This window comes from Gordionus sp. m RMFG-2023, chromosome 1 (assembly GCF_954871325.1).
Source record: "Gordionus sp. m RMFG-2023 chromosome 1, tfGorSpeb1-WG-v2, whole genome shotgun sequence".
Taxonomy (NCBI): domain Eukaryota; kingdom Metazoa; phylum Nematomorpha; class Gordioida; order Chordodea; family Parachordodidae; genus Gordionus; species Gordionus sp. m RMFG-2023.
In genome coordinates, this window is record NC_088775.1 from 81,619,131 (window position 1) to 81,628,847 (window position 9,717).

General features: G+C 25.6%; 1 long non-coding RNA gene across 2 annotated transcripts; it reads right to left on the reverse strand.

The window, feature by feature from the left end:
* Positions 1-4,703: 4,703 nt before the first annotated feature.
* LOC135931748 (uncharacterized) lies at positions 4,704-7,895 on the reverse strand. 2 transcript variants are annotated; one of them, XR_010573144.1, is made up of 5 exons: positions 7,877-7,895; positions 7,558-7,771; positions 7,434-7,492; positions 7,238-7,345; positions 4,704-5,849 (listed from the first exon to the last, which is right to left on the reverse strand). It is a non-coding gene; the product is annotated as an uncharacterized LOC135931748 (long non-coding RNA). The 2 variants fall into 2 exon arrangements; XR_010573143.1 differs by lacking the exon at positions 4,704-5,849 and adding an exon at positions 5,891-6,011.
* Positions 7,896-9,717: the final 1,822 nt, after the last annotated feature.

Sequence of the window (9,717 nt, forward strand, 5' to 3'; positions counted from 1 at the left end):
TGGATCAGGAAATAAATCCCTTTCTTGACATTTAGATAATATTATTTAGAATATTTTTTCGTAAGATTTTGTGTTTTTGGGGGGGGGGGGGTACTGATATATAATTGCAGAAAATTTTTTGGGGACATAAAATTTCCACCCATATCAATATAATATGCCATGAGCACTCACTTATAAATTTATTTATCAAAATTAATTATTGCTCTAAAAAAATTAAATGAAAATTGAGAAAAGATCCGAAAAATAAAGATTAAAATAGAAATTAAATGACCAATCCCTCCCCTGTCTCTCTCTCCCATTGTTATTTAAAATTTGTAACAATAGCAAGATTTTTTGGTTCTTTAAATTATTTCAATTTAAAATGTATTATATATTTATTCTTAAATTTCAATGATTATAGCGCCTCGATGGCACCAGTAAGTTTTTTTTTATAAAAAAATATTCGATTAAAATTATGATCAAACTATTTATGATAATATAAAAAATTTTTTATTATTTACTCATATTATTTGTTATTATAATGCAAAATGTATCCAAATTTTTTGTGTTAAAAAAATTTTAAATAACAATATTTATTAATTTTTTAAATGTTTTTTCTTTTATATGTATTACATGATTTTTAAATAAAAGAATTAAGATAATATATAATTTTTATGTTGATAAATCTCATTTTGAACCTTTGCGCAAATAAACAAGAATATCTTTTAGTTCAATCTCCACTAAAAGTTCTCATAAAACTAACATTGAAAACGATCCCCTAATTTTTCTTCGTCTATATTATTTCTCAGCCTATTTTTAATAATTTACTAAATTTTCTCTCGCAATTAACTTAAGTAAATGATAAAGAAATGTATTCATATGAGAAAAATAAATTAGTGTATGCACTTGTGTGCATATTGTATCTTTTAAGAATTTCATATAGGCATATTAAACAATTGTTACATTTATTATCACAATTCACATTCTGAGTTATTATCTTATTCTATTTTTTCATTAGACTCCTCACCTCATAGGCGTAGCCAGGATTTTCATAAGGGGGGGGGGGAAATTAAAAAAAGCCTGGAACAAATATGAAATATATTTTTATTATTTTATATAAAATAAAAATATAATAAATTACTTGTATTGTATATACCTTAATATAAAAGCATGGTAATAATTTATTCCAAACAATTATAAGAAATTTATTTATAAAAAGTAAGTAGACATATAGTTGATTTTACTCTATTATATAGAATTAGTTATAAAATAATAGGTAAAATTCCACTTTTACAGACATATTTGACAGTTAGAGAATATTTTATAGTTAATAATTTAACAAATTTTACTAATCAATGCTCTTGATATTAAATAATTATTAATGCCATCTATTTATTTCTAATAATAAATGATATTAAAAATTAATTTTGATATTATTTATCCCAAAATGTCTTTAAAAGATATTTTCTTATGTCCTTATCAATATTTTATAGTTTTCTGTAAAATATATATTTCGCTATATTAGTAAAAATTACTTGATTGCCATATGATATTTAATAAAATTAGATATACTAATCTACCACATATAATATTCCACTGTTTGTATTGTGCTTTAATATTTTTTTAATTTATGATTTAATTTTATCAATAGTTTTATAATTATATTTTACTTTTATTAAGATAAATAAATTAAAATTACTCACTTTATAAAAAAATATATTATATTATTTAGTAATTTTATGGATCTATTATTAATAATTATAATACATTTCACTTCTGTCTTAAGACTTATCTTTGGCTTATATTCCATTTATTAAAAAACATTTTTGGTTCATTTTATATATTTATAAATTTATTTTCCCAAAAATCTATAAATTATGATGAATAGTTTTATAAAAAAATAACAAATTTTACATTCTTTCTTTTAAATTATTATTTAAGATATATGCATACTTTTTGAGGGTCAGGGAGTGGGGGGAGGACTAAGGGGGATATTTTTTATTAGCTAAAAATGATATTTACAAAAAGTGATAAATTTCTGAAGGGGGGGGAATGTCCCCTTGTCCCCCCCTCCTGGATACGCCTATGCCTCACCTGCTCATACGATATCATCGTCAGTTTCATTTAATTTTGCTATTAAATCTTTGAATTCACAGGCAAATGAACACAATTCGTTAGGTTATTTAACATTCAATATATTTGTTGTGTAGCTTTTTCCAAGGCCTTTTCAGAAATACCTTTACTATTATTTTTATCAAAATGCCTAGGATAATATTGCACATTAAAAATAAACTCTCTTTTTGCAGAAAACCGTTCTGATGCTTATAATTTGACCAATTCTGAACGAAATACTTCGACCCTATAATTTCAAATCAAATCCAACAAGTTTTTTTTTTATCTCATTAATTTTTCCGACGATAAGATCCACAACAGTTATCGATAATCTGGTATTTAAAAAAAAGTTATGAAGAATATATTTTTTTAATGTTTACCTAATAAATTTTAAATAACAAATAAAAGTTATTTATTAGCGAGCCCATTATTAAAATTTTTCAAAGGTCCGTTAGCACTTTTAAAATTATTTAGCTAGCCAGCCCAATTTGATAGAAAGGCGTGGGCTAAAAACCAGATCATTTGGGCAAAAAAATTCAAAAATATTTTAAATAACGATTAACTGAAATTTTAATTTAACATGTTTACAATATATAATTTACAAGTTTGCTTTAAAAATTTTCAAAAAGGTTCACAAATAATGATTATGACAATTGACACTTTTTTATGGTACATCTTCACTGGAATTTTAATATAAAATGTTTATAATATATATTTTTACTTATTTTCTTTGAAAAAATTCAAAAAAGTTCCAAATAATGATTATAACAATTGTCACTTTTCTATGGTGCATTTTCACTGAAATTTTAATTTAACATTTTTACAATATATATTTTTACCGATTTACTTTAAAAAAATTCAAAAAAGTTCAAAAATAATTATTATGACAATTGTCACTTTCTATGGTACATCTTTACTGAAATTTTAATTTAACATGTTTACAATATATATTTTTACCCATTTGCTTCAAAAAAATTCAAAAAATTTCAAAAATAACGATTATGACAATTGTCACTTTTCTGTAGTATCTTCACTAAAATTTTAATTTAACATGTTTACAATATATATTTTACCCATTTGCTTCAAAAAAATTGAAAAAAGTTAAAAAAAATTACGTTTATGACAATTGTCACTCTTCTATGGTACATCTTCACTGAAATTTTATTTTAACATCTTTACAATATATATTTTTACCTATTTACTTTAAAAAAATTCAAAAAATTTAAAAAATAACAATTATGACAATTGTCACATATCTATTGCGTTAAAAAATTTCAAAAAACTTTAGAAATAACGATTATGACAATTGTCACTTATCTATGATACATCTACATCGAATTTTTAATTAAACGTATTTACAATCTAAATTTTTACCTATATGCGTCAAAAAATTTCAAAAAACTTTAGAAATAACGATTGTGACAATTGTCACTTATCTATGATACATCTTCATCGAATTTTTAATTAAAAGAATTTACCATCTATATTTTTATCTATGTGCGTCAAAAAAATTTCAAATTATTTTAGAAATAACGATTATGACAATTGTCACTTATCTAGGGTACATCTTCGGTTAATGATGCTTACTACCAAGTGAATGTATGGAAATATTCTAAATACCAACCTAATTTGCTAAATACCGACCAAAATTTATTAAAATGTAATAAGATCATTATTATTTAATATATTAATACGGAATCACGTGGTCGAGTCCGGCCTCCTATATATTATTCCCCCAAGGATGCAACCACCAAGTTAGAATAAGAAAAAAAACATGATCATTCCCGGGGTTCGAACCAAGGACCATGGGATAAGTAAACCAAGCTCTTGCCTACTAGGCCATAGAGGCTTTCCAAAAATCACGATTTTTCAAATATATATTATAAATATATTTGGTAGTGCCTATCCAAATGAAAAATGATCAAAATTCAAATTTGATAGATGGTACCTTAAGGTACCAAGCATCATTAACCTACATCTTCATCGAATTTATTTACAATCGATATTTTTACCTATTTGCGTCAAAAAATTTCAAAAAACTTTAGTAATAACGATATGACAATTGACACTTATCAAGGGTACATCTTTACTGAAATTTTAATTTAACATATTTACACTATATATTTTTACCTATTTCCGTCAAAAAATTCAAAAAACTTTAAAAATAACGATTATGACAATTGTCACATATCTATGGTACAACTTCACTAAATTTTTACTTAAACGTATTTACAATCTATATTTTTATCTATATGCGTCAAAAAATTTCAAAAAACTTTAAAAATAACGATTATGACAATTGTCACTTATCTAGGGTACATCTTCACTGAAATTTTAATTTAACATATTTACAATTTATGTTTTTACCCATTAGCGTCAAAAATAAACTAATATGTTTAAAAATATAGATTATGATAATTGTCATTTTTAGAAAGGAACATTACCATTAAATTTATAATTTAACATCTTTATAATATAAATGATTAAGGATATCATTTATTTTCTCTTATTATATCCTTTATTTTCAATTTTCAAATAATAAATAATATAAAGTATTAAAAAAAACGAAAATATAATATTTTATGTTTTAATATATTTAAAAATGTTTGAAAAATATATAATAATACTATTAAAAAAAAGAACGGAGATGGTGTGACGCAGGGAAACAAAAATGAAAAAGGGACGTAAGTGTTGTCTAGGATAGCTCTTTGGCTAGAAGACTACCATTGAAACTGATATAATTAGCTTTGAGAATCGCTATGGATAATCGTTGACGAAGAAAAAAACCCTCTCGAGGTTCTTCTGAGAGTTTGCTGATTTGTGATCCTAAGTTTTTGAAAAATGATAAGGCGAGTTTGCCGAAGGTGCCAAGAGTGGTTGATATGATTGGGATGAAGCAATGATCGTTCATTGTGTATTTAGAAGTTTTAATGGTCAAGGATGTTGATGGCGTGGTTGGATGGGGCCAAGGGATCAATACAGGAATAGTCCCATACCAAAAGTTGGCCTCTCTTCCATAGGATTTGAGAGATCCCGTCAGGACGTTTACAGTCAGATCTAAAAAGACCCCGTGGTTCTAGAGTGGAAGGAATTTGGGCGGATTTCAGTGCATGTTGGATGATTGTATTACATTGCTTGTGTCTGATGAATCGTCCATTGCAGGAGCGACAATGTAAACTATGTCTACCCTTCGAGTCAACTGGCGAGTTGCACCCTGAGCAGATGTGAGGGTGAGTGATGGAACAATTTAGACGAATGCCGATGGCGTGGGTAAATTCATTGTTGGATAGTTGAAGCTGAAGATTGGCAGATGGGATGGCCTCAAGAAACTCATGTCCCGTACCATTGAGCAGGGAAGAGAATAGGGTGCGGTCGGTAGATTGCATGCTAGATAAGAGAGTTTCAACGCAGTGAGCTACTGGTGCATCCCAGTCTTTCTGTCTATGGGTTGTGGGGGGATGAGAATCAGCATTGATCCTTGTTTTCCAAATATCCATAGCCACGATTAAGGAAAGGTCTTCTTTAGAATTATGGGCGGTGGTTATTGGCTTTGTCAAAAGACTACTCGATATGAAAGTAGTTATTGCTAAGTCATGTGGAGATCTGATGCCGAGACCACCAAATTTGGTTGGAAGAGTTGCTTGGGCCCAGGCGGTTGAATCTGATATTTACTATTTTAGTCCTTTATTCCTTTTTCGTAAGTTTGGAGAGGAATGGGATATTTAAAAATTGGTGTTGACCGAAGTGCGTAAAGAATCCTTGGTATAAAAAAGAAATTTATTAGCAAAAAAAAGGACTTGTGTGATGGAAGAAGTGTAAAGATGTCCTCCAGTTTAAGGAGTATGTCAAGTGTGGAATGAAGAAAGGTGCATATTGCCTCGTGTCCTCCTACAGGCGATCCTAGATGTGTTAATTCAACGCTTGATGTGAATTTGAAATCGTGAGTGTTGGGAGCATTATATTTTTTATTTTTGGAAGGCAATTAATAATTCCTCTATCTGCTGAAACTTATCAGCAATATAAGATTTGCAATCTAATTTTTAAATAGTTTAAAATTTTTAAAGGGGGTATATCATTAAAATAATTTTCTGGCATCCCCCTCCTTTAAGGCCTGGCGTAATTGCCTTCCAAAAATTAAAAATATGAATTTAATTATATTTTTATCCTTTTCTGTCAAGACGATCATGTAAAATAACTTATAAAAGTTTAATATAAATATTTAAAAATAAATTATTTAAACTAGTTCTTATATACTAAAAAAATAGATAATTTTACAAAAATGATAAAAATAAACCTATAAATAAAAGATTTCAACTAAAAATGTTTATTTAAATAAAATTTACAAAAGAATTAAAAAAGTTTGTTAACAAAAAAGAAAAAATCATTTAAAATTCAAATCAAATCAAATTTTGCTTAAAATTTGGGCGTGAAAATCACTAATTAATTGTAACAAAAATGATATTACTTAACTTACATTGCAGCTTATCATTTTTTTATTAAAAGATATCAAATAAATATTAATTTTCATAATATATTATAAAATAAAAAATATTAAATTATATCATTTAAAATATAATAAATATTTAAATATCAAACTAGGACATGTTTTTCGAATAAATATTTAAAATTATTTTAAAATATAAGATTAATCAATTAATGTCTCTCAAAATGATTATTTATATTTTAAAAATGTTAAAATTCTAAAAAAAAAAATGCGGGAGAAATTAAAAAATTGCGGTAGATTTTTGCGGGAGATTTCCAATTGCGGTAGTTTTGCGGGAAAAAGATGTCTGCATTTAAACTAAAAAATTAGGCTATCATCAAAAAATAAAATTTGTCTAGTTGGGGACTTATCAAGACTATCATGTTTTTCTGAACATTTGTTTTGTATTTGTTGATTATTAATGGTAGATATATCAATATTTAAACAATTATAAGGTGGAAATAAAGCAGGGTATGTTATCTAAAATAAAAACAAATAAAAATTTTTTAAAAAAATGAATGCGTTAAACATGCAGAGGAGTCAATATTAGGTTTTCCTTAGAAATAGTGGGAATATCATCAGAAGCTAAAATGGATGTATTCTAAAATATAATAAAATATAAGAACATTTATGCCTTTTTAGTATATATATATATACACTAACTTTATTATGTGTTGTTAGTATATTTTGCTGGGATTAATCCCTATAGCTATTCTTTTTGTTGATTGACCTGCCATCTTTTTCTTTCATTAATGACGGATAAATCACCATCTGTACAATCATTAAGTGAGGTTAAGACAGGGTTTGTTATTTAAAATAAAAACAAAAGAATAATTAAAAAAATATAAATGCATTGAACCTGAAGAGGAGTCCATATAAGATTCAACTCCCTAGAAATAGTGGGAACATCATCTGAAGCTAAAATAAGATGTAAAGAGTATAAAAAAACATTTATGCATTTTTAATATATATATATAGCTAACTTTATTTTGCTGTTAGTAGATTTTGTAGGGCCTCACTATCCCTGGAGCGTTTCTTTTTTTGATTGACCTGCCCTCTTTTTATTTTAAGATTTTGTAGGGCCTCACTATCCCTGGAGCGTTTCTTTTTTTGATTGACCTGCCATCTTTTTATTTTATTAATGACGGATAAATCACCACCTGTATCATTAAGTGAGGTTAGGACATGGCTTGTTATCTAAAATATAAACAAAAGAATAATTAAAAAACATATTAATGTATTAAACCTGAAGAGGAGTATAAAATAATAATAATTTGTAATATTTAGTAAATAATGTAATACTTTGACAATTGGTTTTAATATGGCCTCCTACAGTTGCACTAATTTTGAAAAAAATCATGTGAATTGGTAATAAGGGAAACTGAGAAAACCTGAACAAAGCGCTTATTAGAGATCATTACAAAATAAGATTTGCATAGAAAACTTAAGTTATAGGATCATCTGTTTGTATAAAATAAATAAATAAAATCAACAATAGTAAATAATGTATTACTTTTTGGTTTTAATATGGACTCCTACAGTTGCATAGAAAATTCAAGTTATAGTGTTGTATTATAATAAATATTTATTTATTATATAAAAATAATTGATAAAAAAATTATATTAAAAAAGAAATATAATATATTTTGTAAAAATCGGCGTTTTCATTTTTTGTTGAAAAATCGTGAAAAATATATATAATAAAGAAAAATAAAGGAGTGTTAAAAATATTTTGTATTTGACTCTAAGAAAATCCAAGAATAAAAAATATATAAAAAATAAGGTTAGAAAAGTGGTGCCGTGTAAAAACGACACTGAGAATTAATTTGGCATAACCAATTACTACCACTTATATGACGGCTAAAATTTAAAATAAAAAAAAAGGGGAAAAATTTATAATAATAAAAGGTAAAATATTTTTATTTGAATGAATTTTATAACAATTTTATTAATAGCTTTAGCGTATTTTTTTTTATTTAAAATTATAAAGATTTATATAATAAAATTTTTAATAAATTTATTATAATTACACAAAAATTTGAATAAATTGTAAGGTAAATTTAAAAAAAAAAAAATTATGTTTAATAAAAAAGTGATAAAAGCTTATAATTATATAGAAATCAGGAATTTATCACAATGTATTTATTTAATATTACTTCTAAGTCTAATATTAAGTATTTATTTTTGGTATAAAAGAAGAAATTTTAATAGAGAGGCAAATAAAATAAGATTTTTAAAACAAATGGATAGAGAAAAAAATGAAAAATATGATAATGGAAAAGTTATATAATGAAATAGTTTGATGAAAAATATGAAATTTTAAAAACAGATATTTTTGGAGATTCTAAAAAAAGAAAATTTGGAATTAATGTTGATAAAACAGAGATTATTAGAGATTCTGAAAAAGAAAGAAATGAAATTGATACGGAAAATAAAAATATAGGAAATGAAAATAATGAAATTGAAATAACAAATATGATAAAGGATATAGTAATAAAAGAAATAGAGATTGAAGATATAAAAAAAAGGAAAATTGAGAAATAAAATTTGGAAAGGGAAAATAAAGAAAAAGAAAAAAAAGAATTACTTAAAAGAGTTGAAGAGATGAAATGGGAAATTAAAAAATTGAATGAAGCAAATCAAAGGTATAATAGTGGAACGGGTCAAAATAGAACGTGTTATAATTGTGGAAAATATGGACATATAAGCAGATAATGTAATGAAGGAATAAATAAAAAAATGTTACGCGTAGTTTGCAAAAGATGTGAAAACCGAGGACATAATGCTGAGGAATGTTATGTTCTGGCATATAAATTATTAAATGAAAAACAAAAAAATACAGCGGCGTGTGAAAATTGTGGAAAGTTAGGGCATAATCAGGATAGGTGTAATAAAAATCAACAGGGAAATTCCAAAGCATTTCCAGCCGTGGAATATAGAAAAACATGAAGGGAATAATATTTATGAAAAAAGAAATGTAGAAGATATAACGTGTTTTAAATGTCGTAATATTGGTCATTATGCGAGAGATTGTACAGTAGGATGACTCTATGATTGTGAAATAAAAACATTTAGAGGAGTTACATCAAAAAATGAGTTGGATCTATTGAAAGAAAATATATATAAGAATAAGATAAATGATC